We start from the raw sequence: 18127 nt of genomic DNA, 5'->3' as shown, positions 1-18127 counted from the left end.
TCTTATTTTAGGAATAAGATATAAATTTATAAAAGCTGTCATTAAGAACATACCACTATATGCAAATCATAGCAAAATAAAATCATTTAACCAGAACACAGTGGGATCAGCATTTGCATTAATTTTTATCTAAAATTACATGTTGCTATATTGTTTCTGTGCTTTTTAATACTATTTTAACATATTCCCACCTGGAAAAGTTATAAGAAGTTATACCCATAATCATTTTTATATCAGCGCCCTCTGGAAACAGGTGGATATTAACGCTAATATTAGTGACATGCTCTTATTCTAGGACTTCTTGTCACTGTTTAAGTTCAGAGATAAGAAGACTGTTATCGATCTGCCATGAATTTTTTATTTTTTTATTTTAATATTGTGTTTTTAAGAATCAATACAGTATTACCAAGCAAAGTATAGCGATACTCTCGATATTTTCTTGCATCCCTTACTGACGTGCAGCAAGCTATGATGCATGGTGTGTTCTGCCACCTTCATATCAGAGCCAGCAAAAACTTTCTTTGTGTTCTACAATAGCTTTAATTTGGGATCAGACCAGACAGGCTAGCCTTTACTCTGCACACACATCCATGAACCTTGGGTGCCCATGAGCCTGTCACGAGTTCACTGGTTTACCTTATTTAGAACACTTTTGCACTTTGCCACTAACACTTCCACACTTTCAACGATCACAAAATGGACTGCTCGTTTGTTTCCTAATACATCCAATCCATTGACAGATGCCTTTATAATGATAAAATCAATGTTGTATATATAATCATGTAAGTATTGCTCAAGCCATAGTTCAATTTTAGGGAACTGTTCCAGCTTTACTGAGTAGGTATATGCAGTTTGTGAGTTACTGTACATTCTTCTGCTCTCCTACTTGTGAAATTTCCATCAAGCAAAATGTAAAGAGAGAAAGAGAAACAGTGAGAGAGGGTATGGGTGATTGGTCATTGTCCCACATCTTCATTAGTATGCTGGGAGCTTTGTCGGTATGATGGCTGCTGACTTGGTTGGATGCACTCTCTCCATCTCTGGTAAATGAGTATAATTATTTTTTGGAGCTGCAGGCGACTCATGCATGTTTTATCCCCCCCCATCTGGACAAAGCAGCCCGTCATACAATGGTGATAAAAGATGTTTCACAATCCTTCACATCAAGGATGTGTGGGAATGTAGATAATGTGGACACTGCCTGACCCCTCAGGCCCCTCAATGCTGGAATGAGGGTGTTCGCCCAAGCTAGGCATTACAGATTCCTGCATATACTCCTGTGAAAAAGGATTGCATGCCTGCAGTAGTCATAGCTGTGTGTACGGGATGTTATAAAGAGCACTAATTTTAGCTCACCTAGCCTACTTTATTTATATGCCACTGCTGTGCATGCTTCTGTAAATTATTATGCTGAATTGAGGTGTTGAGTGATAACAGTCGCTACATTTGATTGATGACAATAGAGGTGCATGCAGCAATTATCTTATGAATGCCTATAAAAATGCTTGGCTTGCAATACTTTTTAGGGGAGTCTGTTTTTCTTGTTTACATTAGGGCTTTTGTTAGTGTGTGTTTAGGTGATTTTTTTTTAAAAGTAACTAATTATGTGTGAACTAATAAAAGGAAGCTCAAGGCTCAGAGAAACTGTAAGAGGGGATTTCTTTGTCTAACTTGGCTTCAACTTTGGGTTTGGCAAAACGTAGGCCTGTTTGTTTGCTGTGTGGCTCACCAGAGAGCGGGGAATAGTTTCAAGCAATGGCAGCTTTTATAACAAGCATGTGGCACTCTTTCTCTCATGGGTTCCATTTGCAGTGGTGAGGAAGCGGCAAAAAGACATTATACAGATGCTACGTACGTGGCATGTTTGTATAGCAAAATGTCGTAAATGACATCAGGGATGGAACTGGTCATATGTTGGTCTGTATCTCCACTGGCGAATGAGACAGTGCACTTATTACTGTATATTGGCGTATATTGTGTGCATGCCAAACACATGCAAAATAAATTAGAAAATGCTACTCTTTTTGTTTAGTGCCCAGTTTCTAGGAAACTCTGAAATTAGATCTGGATAAAGTTGCTGTTGCTGTATTTGCTTGTCTGTTCTCATACACATTGGAATAGTCTTCCCTTGTGACTTTAATTGAGCAGTTTCATTGAGCATTTTATATTATCTTTTTTTTTTGTATAACTGATAGTTGTCATGTAATGTAAAAATGTAACAATACTTGATGCAACTATTTGTCAAAATATATTGAACAAAATGTAAATGAATAAATATGTAAAAATTTAAATTTTTGGGGGTATAACTAAGACAAAAAGTAGCTACTCAGAAGTATAATACTGAAAACAAAAGAAATACTAGATTATATAGGTTAAATTCTTAAGTGCGAATGCTGTTCTTGGATTTTAGTTCAGTGTTTAACCCAATCATCCCATAGCTGCTAATAAACTAACTGAGACACCTGGGACTCAACTTCCTGGACTTCCTATCAGAAAGACCACAAAATGTACAGGCAGACGAAAAAAACATATAAGACTGTCACGCTAAGCACAGAGGCACCACAAGGGTGCGTGCTCAGGCTGTTGCTCTTCACCCTGTTAACCCATGATTGTGGTTCCAGTTACAGTACCAACCACATCAAGTTTGCAGGTCACACTGTAGTTGGCCTAATTACCAACAATGATGAGGTTAACTACAGGAGTGAGGTGAGCCAACTGGTCCAGTGGTGTAATGACAACAACCTCTTCGTCAAAATGGGGAAGACCAAAAAATTTGTCATCTACTTCAGGAGAGGACCTCCACCGCACCCTCCACTAACGATCAACAGTGCCGCAGTGTAAAGGTTGCGTAGCACCAAGTTCCTGGGAATGCATATCTCTGAGGACCTCTTCTGGATGACAAACACCACCTTTGCAAACTGAGGAAAGCATGAGTCCCACCTCCCATCATGTGCTCCTTCTACTGGAGCACCATTGAGAGCATTTTGAGAGCAGATTTGGACGTATAGTCGCATATTAACAAAATTTACTCAGATGTAGAAGTATACTGCTGTTACCTTCATACAAAATCTGTTTCTTAATTTCACTGACTGATGTTTTTATACACAATTTTTATGTTTCATTGATAATGTAAACACTTAATGAGAGAGAGGAGAAAAGGTATTTTGATTCCTTTGTATGTTTGCAAATATGGTGGCATTGACAATTTAAAACCTTGAACCTTAAAAATAAATAAAGTTTGACTAAATTGGAGAAGAGAGAATATAGCTCCAAAGTCATTCAGGATGCCCAACTTTCATAATGTCTTTTTCGGATGTTGTGGATTGCAAAAGTACGTGGGCCAGTGTTGTTCAAAAGCTGATGAATTAACTAAAAGGAACTGATTTCCGGGTCTCTGTGGAAAAAATGCAACATTTGAACCAGTATGCTCTATGGGATGCACAGATTGGAATTTCTGGAAATAGTATGCTTATTTCAGTGACGTGAATTGCACATTTCAATGATGCACCTTGTGAGATTTTTCCATTGTGATATATTGTATTACAGTGTCAGGCTTTGCATTTCATACAAAGGACTTTAGTGGTGTCCTTCCTGAGTCAATCCACCTCTTAATACCATCATTATGATGCCACAGCTATAGAAACCATCAGTATTATTCAGAAACACAGTATAACAGAGCGCTGCATCACAGACAGGTATCTCCAATGCCATTACTAAAGCAAGTAACCCAATGAACACAATTAAACAAGTCTACTTTTTCATAGATCATATCTAGCACAAGCATCAATACTAACCTCATAAAATGACTCCAGGTTTTTTGTGCATTTTATTGCGCATTTTATTATGGTTTTCATGGGGATTTGAAATTAAGGCAAATTATACATTTTGTTTAAATTCTATAGGAATAAACCTTCTTTTGGCTTCTCCCATTAGGGGTCGCCACAGCGGATCATCCGTATTCATGATCCGCATGTTCAATTTGGCACATGTTAGGAATGAAAATACAAAAGTATAAATGGTTTATGAAAAAGCTTAACTGTTTTAAACTGTTATGGTTGACCTTTCCTCACGATGTCCAGCTTTTCTTGAAAAGCCCATCTTGTTAATGTCCTTGTAAATGTATCTGCGACCAAATCTGTTTTTTCTCCTTTGTCAGCCTTTGTAGAATAAAAAAAAAAAAGCTGTCAAATTCACGCAAATATATTTGAGCTTGTGCAGTTTGCAGATGCGATTATGAGTCTGACTAGTGTGCTCTCCGACCATCTAATCAAAAAACATGAAAATGCCGACGTTTGGACACCTGCTAGTGGGCCGAATCACAGATTTACAGTCTGATTGTTTAAAATGACAGACACCCCACAGGTGCTGGTGCTAAAGACCTTACATAAGATACGTAATATGATGGCTGAAATCTGATTGGTTAGAAACTGCAACATATAGAGATACTCGGTTTTATCTCTATCCAGTTGTTTACCCAATGGAAATGCTATGAAATGAAGAGAATAGACTATTGGGAATATTTGTTTACATATGTGATTTCAGTGTGAAATCAGTGATTCTGAGTTTAGGCCAGCACAGAAGGTCTTGCTTGCCCTGACAGCCCACCACTGTTGTAACACTATTATTAGTGGTAGATTATTTTCATTTTATCCTTGCTTAAAGGACAACAAAACTACAGAAGGAATTCCTTCTGAGCAGGCAGGGGAAGGATTAAAAAAAAGTCTCTATGCAACCCCTAGGTGGAAAAAATATACCAAAGATGATTGTGTTGTTTCATTCTGAGAATAAATGTTACATTTTCTGACTTTATTACCACCTAAAAGCCAAAAATTATCCTGAAATTAAAATAAAATTGTGCAAGGTTTCGATCTTATATGGCTCGGTAAGATAGAGTATGTGCTTTAAAAACAACAGTGTCTTTCTGAAATCGGTATAAACTCTTGTTTATAGTTGACCATATCTAGTTAATTGTATCAGATTTACTTTCCATTCCAGAAAGAACACCAGACACACTATCAGAACTAATTAGGAAGCTGGAAGCACATTGCAGACCTTTAACTGGCATTCCATTATAAAGCTCCAAGATTTTCTTTTAAGAGTGAGACAGTTTAATGAACATTTAATGAACATTGAAAAATGTGCAAATTAGTTTTTCTTTTTAATTGACTCGATGATTATTTGTAGGAGACCTCAGACAAAAGATGCTACCTTTTGTATATTACATGATCTGCAATAGCTGTGGCAGCTCTACAGTTTCAATTAAAGCATATTGCTTTTGTGGATTTTGTATGTAGACCTCAGAAATCAGAAGACCATAGACTAGGGGTGTCCACTCTTTTCCACATAGGGGCGGTGTGGAAAAGATGCCATAGATGTAGGGTAGGTTGAGATGTAGGCTTCTATAGCTAGTTATGGAAATAAAAATAATAAATAAAAAATGTATATATTTAAAAATACAATATTACAATAGTATAAACCATAAAAAAAATTTAAATAAAATATACAGAATAAAAAAAATACAATACCACAATTGAATGCCATATTCTCTTTTTTATATCCTCTATAAATAAAATTCAATAGTGTGTCTCCAGTTCAGATTTCCAGATTTTTTTTTCTTACACCCTGAATGATCCCAACTGGATATGAGTGTCTGTTTGCAATGTATTCAATGTGTTCAATCTGTATTATGTATTCATGTTCTGTTATATCCTTAATATACATGTTGTCCAACAATATGCAGTTTATCATAAATCTTTGGTTTTACCTGCTACAAAGGGGTTGTTGCGCTGATTCCAAATGCAACATTAACTTCTTAAAATGATTTTGCAGGGAATTGAAAGACCCCGTATGTAATGTATTACTTAAAAACTGTCAATGTTTCCAGGCTGCAGTATGTCCATCACAGCATTGAAATCTTAAGCTATGTCGCATGTTGCATATGGAGAGTGCGTCGGCAGCTATATTTGCCTAGTATGAAATTAGGATGCATTATATGTCATATCCCTCATTGCCTCTGTAAATTGGATTCTGGTGAATGGTGGCACGGGGTTTGCTTGCCTTAGCCTCCCATTTCCGCCATTTTTCTCTACGCCCCAGGTAAAAGCGATCTGCGACAAATTTGTGTATAATATATTATAATGACATGGCTCGAAGGAGCTCCCATGACGTCCAATGGTGGTCCCGGGGAGAAAAAGTAATAGATACATTTTTGCTTGCCTCAGTAAAATAAAAAGATCTTTATTGCTCGGACGGATTCATTGAAGTACAGTAGGCATTGAACAGCAAGGTCATTTGGGTTTTGATATGGAATTCATATTGAGAAAAGCCCCAGCTTTTTTTTGTGTAATGAAATCCGACTATGTGTGGCACAGGATCACTTGATGCCTTTGTATTCATCGTAGTAATTTCGAACGCCATTTTTCTATGTAAGCTGTGCTACAATGCAGCAGTTTTCACATCAGTGTTACAATGAGGATCTTTTCCTTTGTCCGCTGATTTTTTTATTTTTTTTGTATTCAGGTGTTATGGCTCAACCTATTCACCACACGCCACCTCTTTGTGCCATGTGAATAGAGTCCACAGTGATGTATTTCTCCCTTGGAGTGAACATGCTCTTGTTTTTGTAATGATAACCATCTCTGCCATTTGTACTAGCCTGCTGAAAGTGACAGATTATTTGTGGCTTCTCTGGCAGAAGCCCAACACTTGCCTAATTGGCGCCCGATCTCAAGTCCACCTCACAGAGGCAGTAACTGTATGGCTAACTGCGCCACTTTGGCAGACTGGAGGCTACTTATGCATTCAGGATCACAGACTGGATTCATCACAATTGCGTGCACATACACACACACAAGCACACTGACACACTGGGTTCACTGTCAGCCTGCTCAAAATGTGGCGTGTATGCAGTTTGCTTCATTGAGCTTATTTGGCCAGAAAGAGAATCTCTCTCTCTCTCTCTCTCTCTCTCTCTCTCTCTCTCTCTCTCTCTCTCTCTCTCTCTCTCTCTCTCTCTCTCTCACACACACACACACACACACGCACACGCACACACACATGCACACTATCAGCATTTGTGCCTGGGTCTCCATGGCAACTGTATAATGGTTTTGCCCTAATTCAATCCCAGAAGCAATTCTTAAGCGTAAATGAGGGTTTAAAAAAAAAAAGCTTGCGTCTGAATTCTTTTCAAGTCAGGACTCACATGTCAGAGGGCTAGTAATGTGAAGAGAGCAGAAAGAACACAGGCGGCTGACAGTGCTCGGAGTGTGCTATCACTCTCTTTCTCCTCCACCTGCTGTTTTTGCCAGTTCTTTCTTTTTTTTCACTCCTCCCCACCATCACTTACTTGCTATTTCTCTCTCTCTCTCTCTTTCTCTCTCTCTCTCTCTCTCTCTCTCTCTCTCTCACTCCCCCCTCTTTCTCCCTCAGCCCCTCCCCCTGTGTTTGCTCTTTCTCTGACATTCACTACGTGGGACCCCATTGGATTTCATTCCAACCTTTATATTGGTGCTTTATTACTAACTCCCTCCTTGAAATAGAATGGGGATTATAGCCAGGGTCAGAAGCGTTTCAAAGTAATAAAGTCTGAAAAGAGAGCAGCCGCACAGAGAGATGCAAGAAGGTGGGGGCTTAGTGAGAGAAATAAAGAAAGAGAGAGAGAAAGAGAGCGAGAGCAGGCGAGCTCTAAGAATCTCACTGACACGAGACACACTCTTGAACAAATGAATGCTCTCGGTGGCCATTTTAGTGTGAGACACAATTGGTGTTGTCAGCAGGTGTCAGAGTGATGGAGAGATGAGTATAGGCTTCTGACAAAAGCCCTGCTCTCCATCCAAACTACCTTAGTACAGATCTTCTACTGCAGGCACCTGAGACTTGTTTTCCAACAAGCAAAATTCTCTTCATAAAATAACTATATACTGTCTATATACTATATAGTTCTCTACATGTACCTCTATGCTGCACGAATGCTGTACAAATCTTTTAATTATGAAAAAAAAAAAGCCAATGCAATTCATTCTGTATTTTATGTAAGGAATAATACGTGACTGTGTGCTGTTATGAAAAGTCAGTGATGCAAAGCAGCATGGTTACACCCCTGAGATAATTGTTCCTTCAAGAGTGTTTTTTAATCTTCTTCTACTACATCAAAGTGCCAATGTTTATAATGTTTGTCTTTTTTAATAATGAAAATGCGTTTTGTAAATTTGGACACTTACTATTTGCCCCTACTATTCGTTAATATAGCCATGTTACGTTGCATTTTAGTGCCATGATAGTACGTGGGGTGCGGTTAGTAATGTATCAAGCTCATATTTCATGCACGATTTATATTAGTCCTGTAGCACTTCAGTATCAGTGTCTTCACCTTACACACTCATACCTGTTAACATGCCAGGACCATATCAGTGTTACTGCTATGCTAAGAATGATCCACTACCCGAATATAAGCTGTGATAAACCCCTTCCACCGATAGATGGTGTAGAGATGGGATGCATAGCAGCTGTTAGACTAAGCTTACTGATTGTTTACCAATGAAATGTATTTATATAGCAGGTATACCTATTAAAATGCCCCCCAATTGCAGGTATACACATATGTATAGGTAGCTAAAAATAAATGTAGACTTTGATACAGCATAATACATCTTAATATGGTTAAACCACAGTGCTGAGGAATTGTACATTTTTTGATTGGACAAAACATAAATTTTCTTACTGCAGCCCTCAGTAATTTATACAGTATGAACACATTATAGGTTATATAAAAGCACCTTAGATTGGGAATTGTGTGGCAAATGCTCTAGGCAAATGAAAAAGAAAAATAAGATTGTTAGGAATTTTTTTGGAAGAACTAAAAGCCTCCACTTTTAGTTTCTTGGCATAAAAATGTCTTTAGGATGGAGTGTTTTGTGATTTCACCGAATGTATGGCAATGTGACCATAAACATATGATGTAAATCTTTAACAATAAAATAAATCAACTGCAAATTGCTGTGGTATAATAAGAATTAGGCACTTTGATTATTAAACAATAATAATAAAATAATAATTTTGGGGCTTTCATTAAACCACCACGCTTTTACTGACTGCTTTCCTATAACTTGAGATTCATGATGATAATGATGTTGGTAGAAGAAAATGAATAGTGAAAGCTAGTGACAGTGGGGGAGACTATATAGAAGCTCAGTCTGAGCTCAGTCATTTGGGAGGAGCTCAGAGTAGATCCGCTGCTCCTCCACATCGAGAGGGGTCAGCTGAGGTGGCTCGGGCATCTGTTCCGGATGCCTCCTGGACGCCTTCCTGGGAAGGTGTTCCGGGCGCGTCCCACTGGGAGAAGACCCCAGGGAAGACCTAGGACACGCTGGAGAGACTATGTCTTCCGGCTGGCCTGGGAACGCCTTGGTGTCCCCCTGGAAGAGCTGAAAGAAGTGTCTAGGGAGAGGGAAGTCTGGGCATCGGATAAGCGGGAGAAGATGGATGGATGGATGGATGGACAAGGCCTTACAGAGGAATGATTGCCGTATCTTTATATATGCTTATTTATTGGCATAAGTTATGGGTTTTTCCAAAGACTTGTAGAGCACATAATACTTCTGTTTTTATTAGGAGTGTAACGGTACATATGGTATACGTATAGGAAATTTTCGGTAGAGGGCTTTCATGTAATCCTTTTTACATGCGGCGCATATTCCATCAGGAACGTATTAAGTGGCGAACCCTTTGTTTAGTCTCTACCTCTACCTATTTAATTATTATTAAACTTAAAAACATACACAACAATGCCAGGTTTATAAAAAAGAAACCAAAGTTAACGCAGTGTCACTGTGGCTAATTACTTCGTACTGGTAATAAAAAATTGCGCATGCATGAAAACGCAAAAGAATCCATAGTGCTTGCATTAGCCACTAACCAGGAAGTGGCTAGCGGCTAACGCTATCACTATGGATTCTACAGCGTTTTATGTCCAGCTTCAAGAATTTCTTTTAAAAGGAAAAAATCCTGACGACTCCACATATTAAGGGAGTGAATAAATGAAGGATAGAAGAAATTAAGACATTTGTTAAAATAAGTAAAACAGTTAAGTAGAACATATCTTCAGAAAATGTATTATTAAATGTAAAACATGCACACTTGCATACACATCTGTATTACCCAAATGGGGTCTAACAAATAAAAAATAAAAAAGAATTTCTATTTATTACATTTCATTTAATCACTATAATTTGTGGCAATTTAAGTGTATTGCATGAATTTGACATTTTATTTTATTTCTGTAAAATCTTATTATATTTAAAATTGTTTAAAAAATGTCGACGAACTGTCGATGTTCACAAATAAACTGCATTAATAAAAAAAATGCCAAGCAATTTTATGTTTTGCTTGCCATTTTTTATTAATGCAATTTATTATTATTAATATTTGTGAACATCGAATTTTGTGCATCGTTACAGCTATATTTTATTTTTTTTATAAAACACGTCATTGTTATATAATAACAATACCTAATAATTACAGTAGATGAAATACAGGCCATAAATAATACTTATTATTATTATTATTATTATTATTATTATTATTATTATTATGCTATATTTATTACCAAAATGCATGATTCCTGAGATAACTAGGTAACCCTCCATTATGGCAGGTCGTTTGGCACTGTGGAGTAGTTCATCCTGAAATTTCACATTCAGAACAAGACTTAGCTATGGGACTTATAGCGATGTTATTAAATGATCATATCGTAAAAGAGTGGCAGAAGCTTCTGCCATTTCCCTTTACTGCTTGTAACACTTATATGAAATGTGTAAAATTACACCTCCATTTTCTCCCCTGTGGTACAAATAATGCACTGGAGATGGGTGATTATTAGATCAATAGGAGGTGATTTTCAATAATAAATTCCGTATTTTGTCTCATGATAGTCTCTTATTTGGTTTCTTCCTATACATACCCTGGATTTCGATTCGACCGACTTTATTAGTATACTCTGGCTAGTATCTTCAATACTAAGGCTGACAAAATTAACACGTTAATAACGCGTTAACCTAAATGTATTTTAACGGCACAAATATTTGCATTTTTTTTTTACAAAATAATTATAAATATAAAAGAGGCAAAATTCAAAACCTTCAATGCTACACACATTTATTTACAATGTCCTTTCTTTACTCGGATAAAAAAAACCTTAAATTTTTTTTTATTATCACTAAACATTTGTTTTACTGATGCACCAAGTCTTAAATAATAACACCATATTACCATAATGACGCACACATCCGGCAAACATATCAAAAGTTCCCTTGGGTGTCCTGATGATTTATGTAATTTAAAACACCATAACTACTTTAAAACATTTACTTGTTTAATTTTTTATTTACATTTACATTTAAATGTACATTTAATTAGACTATTTTGACTTCATGCTCTATGTTGAGTTTGGTTTCACTAATAATAAACTTTCATTTGCATAAAGCAATCATATTTATCCATGCCCATGTTGATTAGAATAATATATATTTTTTTAAGTATAAAGTTACGGTACATTTAGAACAGATAAAAATGTGAGATTAAGTTGCAATTAATCACAATAAAATATTTTTATCTATTGACAGCCTTATTTAATACACTATTTTAAATCAGATAATTAAGCAAATCTTTTCTTGTGACAAGTCATAACTCATGTCAAAGCATATTTTATAGGGTTTTTTTGCCAAATACTTTTGCCGCATGATTTAAAACACTCCTGCTTTGCTACAGTGTGAGTCAAAAGACACTTCCATTAACATTCATGACTGTTAATCACTGTCATAGTTGCTCCATTGTGTCAGTGAGTACTGCTGAAACAACGTCTGGATGTGTGATCATAAAGCAAGTGCCTCTTGATGGCAACAAGGAATAGCTGATGGAAGAGATGGCAGCACATTGCATTAAAGCAGTTACACTGCATCTGTTCGCTTCCCCGCAGCAGGAATTTTTCGGCATGGCGCAGCGAGCGTAGAGTCCCAGATGAAGGCAGCTGACACCGAGCTCGAAGCATGACATATTCCCAGTTCTGGTCCCTGTGGACTGCCTGTGATCTGCCTGTATCTCACCCGAGACCTTCTCATCGCCCTCCTCCATGCTTGTCTCTCTCTCACCCTCGGCCTTTCTCTTTCCTGCTGTATTCCCATCCTCCAGCCTTCTGACAAGACTTCACACCCCCTTAAGCAGCTTCATCTGTTCACCTTTAAAACTGAAATCAGACATTGCGTCATATTCTTGCGCCATATTCTACTTACCAGATGACTAAAAACGTCCTTGCACCTAGTTTCCGCTATGCTTTTCTAAAATGCTAGCCACTAATTTTAAGAGCCTAAGGCATAGCATTACTAGCCACATTAGCCTCGTTTAGTGGCATCTCTGTATCATTACAGAATAGCTGGACAGGTTTCTATGTCAACGAAATAATCACCAGCTAAATATTCACAGTAAAAAATGGCTACCACTTTGCGTGAAATCATGCTAACTGGCAATACTTGGACTTTCACGCTTTATTATTTCCATTAGCCTTGCTTGGTTAGACAATGTCTTTGACTGTTGCTTGAGGCATATAAGGGCATGTTTGTCAGCAAACAGAGTGAGGGCTGGTGGCATCATGATCGAGAGAACGACTGTGAAAGTGTGCAGACTGGAACAATGGTCCATTATGTGTCGGCAGCGAATGATCACCTCTGAGAACAGACGAGGTAGCACCTGTCAGGCTGCATGCTGACAGCTCCATCAGTGCCACTGGGACCTTCTGGGGCTCTTCAGCCTCCTCCTCCTCCTTCCGTGTGTGTGTGTGAGGGAGAAACAGCCCCACTGCTAAGGCTCTTCCTTCCAGCTTATTATCAGCGAGGATCACTGGAGAAGCAGGCTGCTACTATTCCATCCCCCATTTTGGGTCATAATGCTAACATTTTACAAGCACAATATATACAAAGGGCATAGTACATTTCTGCATTTCTGAATTATTTTTTCTGAGCTGTTTGCATTATTTTTGGGGGGGACTGGTATCTTGCCCAGAATGTCATTGGACGCTTTACCCAGATTAATTTATTTTTATTTTTATTGTATAGTGCTTTTAACATTGAACATGATCTCAAATCAGCTTTACACTGATAATGTGGTAAGACAGAATGGATAAGATGTTCTTTAGTGTAAGTTTGTCCCTAATGAGCGAGCCGATGGTGACTGTGGCAATGAAAAACTCACTGAGATGGCATAAGGAAGAAACTCTGAGAGGAACCAGACTGAATAAGGAACCCATTTTCATCTGGGTTGCAACGAATGCCCATGTGTGATAGGGAGAGGAACATATGGATTATTTATTTATCTTTATTGTTGTATAAAAGTTAAGGACACTGGTAACAGAGACTCTCTTCCTTGGTAACATTTTGTATTTTTTTCTTTACGTTTCTTATCATAAAAAAAAAAAGTAGGTTTTTTTTAAAGCTGCCTTTATTTTTCATAGAGCACTTTGATTTAAAAAGTATATAAGCTTTGTATTTATTTATTTTTTTTTTTGCTTATCCTTTCTCTCATATTACTTTTCATATCTCTTTTCATTTCCAGCCCTCACCAGCTTTTGGCTTGTCTAATCTACTAAAGTCTGATTGGATTAGAAAAAAAAAACAGTGAAACCAACAGTTGGTTTGAGCATAATGTGCTTCTGTTTGAAATGTAGCTGAAGTGACGTACCATACAGCCTCGCTGCGGTTTTCTAATTTAGCAAATTGTTCAGTTTAGTGACGTGATTTACAAAAAAACAGCTAGAAAATGGATCCGTTAAATCTTAAAACTTTTTTCACGTTGTGCATCTGAATCAGAAATTCTCCATTTCTTATTTAATTATCAGGGTAAACCAAGCCCACGAGCAGATGTTTGGTTAATTTGCAGCAATTAGCCTACTTCTCTTAATGCCTGCATCATGTTTTTGCACTCAGAAACGGCTTTACTAGTGAGGCCCACTGCGATCTGTTCGGTTGGGTTTGAGTTTTATATGGACAGTTAGCGTCTAAAAGCTCATGTATAGTAATATGAGAAATCATGCTCTAATGCCAAGGTGAAGAAAAAAGAGATCAGGTATGACTTGTGTTAGTAAGATGTGTTTGAAATCAGAAGGACTGTTACTTAAGTCAATGCTCTGCTTGGTTCACTCTCTATAAAAATTTAATAATAAAAAATCAACATATCACTTGGTTCTTTGGCTTGTCTGTTTTTAAATTGTACGTCAGCCAGCTCACATTTGCTTATTGTATTGCATGTTCCTTTATATATGTAAATATTATTATTAATGTGTAAATTCCATACCAGTTCTATTGTAAAAAATAAAAATGTGATAATATTATTTACAATAGAACTGATATAGAACTGTAATAAAATGTAAATGGGATTTACATATGAATATATATATATATATATATATATATATATATATATATATATATATATATATATATATATATATATATATATATATATATCTCAATATATATCAATCATATTAGTGAGTACACCCCTCACATTTCAGCATCAATTTTAGTGTATCTTCTCAAAGGACAGTACTGAAAGTAGCAATGAAACTGGAATATATTTTAGAGTAGTCAATGTGCAGCTTGTATAACAGTACAGATTTACTGTCCTCTGAAAATTACTCAACATACAGCCATTATTGTCTAAATAACTGGCAACAAAGGTGAGTACACCCCAAGTGAACATGTCAAAACTGTGTCAATATTTTGTGTGAGCACCAATGTTATCTAGCACTGCCTTAATCCTCCTGGGCATAGCACAGGTTGTTGCTGGTATCCTCTACCACTTCTTAATAATGACATCACAGAGCTGCTGGACTTTAGACTAACAACGCTTCTCCACCTTACACTTAAGGATTCGCTACAGGTGCTCAATAGGGTTCAGGTCTGGAGACATACAGATGCATCTCAATAAATAAGAATATCATTAAAAAGTTGATTTATTTTAGTAATTCAAGACAAAAAGTGAAACCTGTATATTATATAGATTTATCACAAACAGACTGATATATTTCAAGTGTTTATTTATTTTTATGTTTTTGGCTCACAATTAACAAAAACCCACCAATTCTCCTCCAACTGGCTCAAAAATTTAGAATACTTCATAAGACCAATAAAAAAAGGACGTTTATTTATTGTATTTGTACTCTCAATACTTGGTAGTGGCTCCTTTTGCTTTAATTACTGCCTCAATTGCAGTATGGCATGGAGGTGATCGGTCTGTGGCACTGCTGAGGTGGTATGGAAGCCCAAGTTTCTTTGACAGTGGCCTTCAGCTCATCTGCATTTTTTGGTCTCTTGTTTCTCATTTTCCTCTTGGCAATACCTCAGATTCTCTATGGTGTTCAGGTCTGGGGAGTTTGCTGGCCAGTCAAGCACACCAACACCATGGTTATTTAACCAACTTTTGGTACTGTTGGCAGTGTGGGCAGATGCCAAATCCTCCTGGAAAATGAAATCAGCATCTCCATGAAGCTGGTCAGCAGAGGCAAGCATAAATAACTTTTTTTTACAATATTCTATTTTTCTGAGATACAGAATTTTTGGGTTTTATTTCTCTGACCAATGCCGATATTTAGAAATCAGGGAAGCGGATGGCCGATATATGATGTTGACTTTTTTGGACAATATGTTTGGCCTTTTTTTCCCCCCTTCATGCCATAAAATCTAATTCTTAATTAATAAGACTTGATACAGAAAATGGCTTAAATTACATTTATTGAACAACACAAGCCTCAACAATCAGTGCAATGGTTACCTTTTCTTTTTTTTACCTGTAGCCTAAAGTACAGTTACTCTGATTCTCTCTCTAAATGTTATTTTCATTCCATCTCCAAATGTATTCTATGTAAATGTATACAAAATATTACTGCATGTAGAAGTGCGACTTTTACATGCAGTAATATTTTGTATCAATTTTACATAGAATACATTTGGAGATAGAATTCAGAACTGTTTATAAGCCTTAAGCCTTTGAATGTGTAAACTTCTAAAGCCTGCTAGCTTGCTAGCGTGCTAACCTGGCAAAGTTTCTGAGAAGGACATTTTAAGGATTTTTAAATTATTAATTTATTCTTATTTTTATTCATAAATATGTTTAACCTTTATTACTAAAGCTTGACACCTAACTAATAGAATTGTTTAGAACTTTTCCTAATCTTGTGTAAAGCTTGGCAGCTTACTCATAAATACTCATTTTTAGTCAACCACATAAGCGTTAAGTCTTCAAGTGTCAGAGATTCTGAGGGAAGATTTTACACCATCTATACATAAATGTGAGGGATTTCACTCTCCAGGTGGCGAATAAGGCAACTTTTCAGGTTTCTGAGAAGGTCTTTAGCAATGCTTAGTGATACTGACACAAGCACAAATGCTAAGATTGCTACATGATTGCAATTAAAATTGTATCCAATGACCCTAAAACAGTTTGTTTGTTTGTTTGTTTAACCTTTATTTTTACAGGCAAGTCATTAAGAACAGGTTCTTATTTACAATGGCGGCCTGACATGTGGAATAACCACTTAGGGAAAGGGAAGTAGGGATAAAATAAATACAAAAATTAAAGAAAATACATAAAAAAATTAACAATTACATAAATACATTTTAAAACAAAATTATGTAGAAAATCAACTGCATCTGTCCGTGAACAAATATGATATCATATTTTTTAAGGTTGAAATTGGAATGAATTTATCCAGTTTGATTATCCAGTTTGATTTCGAATTTGAGTTCCTTCTATTAGAAAAGATTCCTTGTTTAAAAGATAAATGTATTAGCCATAAAACTAAATGCTTGGGGAAGAACCTTTTTTTTAATATTTTTTGCTAGGACTGTTTGCTTAAGAAATGACTCCTAAGACAGTTACTCATGTCAAATGTGAGATATTATCACTTAAGAAAATGAATTGTTGCTGTTTTAGTGTGTGAAGAAAAAGACAAATTGAGGCGTGTGTGTGTGTGTGTGTGTGTGTGTGTGTGTGTGTGTGTGTGTGTGTGTGTGTGTGTGTGTGTGTGCGTGCGTGTGTGTATGCTTGTGCATGTTTGTGGTGCATAAATGTGTGCTGTGGTATATTTGCAGAATTTATACCTCATTGAGAGCGTGTTGCGTGGCACACACACACACACACACACACACACACACACACACACACACACACACACACACACACACACACACACACACACACATAACCACACCTGCCCAGCTGCTTGTCACTGAACAGGTGGAGTGAAACAGAAGGTGCTCCTGCTTTCAGGTTTCAATCCCTCACTGCTCTCTTCATGCATGGAGACCCAAACCATGCAGAAAATAAAACCTCACAAGCTGAAAACTGACCCAAAAAATAAACCACACAAAAAAGTACAGTGCATGGGTTTTTGAATTAAAAATAAATAAATAAATAAAAAGCAGAATGAATTATCTTCCTGTTTTACAGAACAGTTTGGATGCTTTGTATTGAGGTGTGCAAGTCTGACACAGCTGTGTTTTTGCAAACAGTATCATATGTGTCAACCGTTTCAAATTTGCCCTGGGGGGCAAAACCCATGCAAGCTTCACATGGGGACACATTTAGCTTGAGAAAGTCTGAGAAACTGAATCAGCAAGGTGTGTGTGTGTGTGTGTGTGTGTGTGTGTGTGTGTGTCTGTCAAAATAAGTGTTTATACCACAGCACAATTATAATTGGTCAGCAGGGGTTGAATTAAGACTGCAAAAGTTTACATTAATTCAAATTAATTGAATCTGTTATTGTTTTTTAAAGTAATGGATTAGAAAGGTAACACCATAATTTGATCGGTTGACCCGCTATTTGTAATTGTTGATACCTTGAGAAGAGGTTTTTATTAACATTCTATGGAAATGTATTTATTTTGGAGTCTCCAATGCCAGCAGATTTCATAACATTCCAAGAAAATGCTGTAACATTGGGAACATTTTTAGGATCGAGTAGTTTTTGGTTTTACAGTAATATAAAAAGCTGGGGATGCCATGACTATATATGATGTATGTATTTGACTTATAATAATATATTTGAACAACGTTGGTTGTAAGAGAGCATGGTGTAATC

At 36.8% G+C, this 18127-nt stretch overlaps 1 long non-coding RNA gene across 1 annotated transcript in view; it reads left to right on the top strand.

Annotated features, from left to right (window-relative positions):
* Positions 1 to 18127, top strand: part of LOC310741491 — a 58519-nt gene that overhangs the window by 11976 nt on the left and 28416 nt on the right. The gene's annotated exons all lie outside the window — the stretch shown is intronic.

This window comes from Silurus aristotelis (assembly GCF_946808225.1).
Source record: "Silurus aristotelis genome assembly, chromosome: 18".
NCBI lineage: Eukaryota > Metazoa > Chordata > Actinopteri > Siluriformes > Siluridae > Silurus > Silurus aristotelis.
This window is presented reverse-complemented; position numbering and strand designations above follow the sequence as displayed.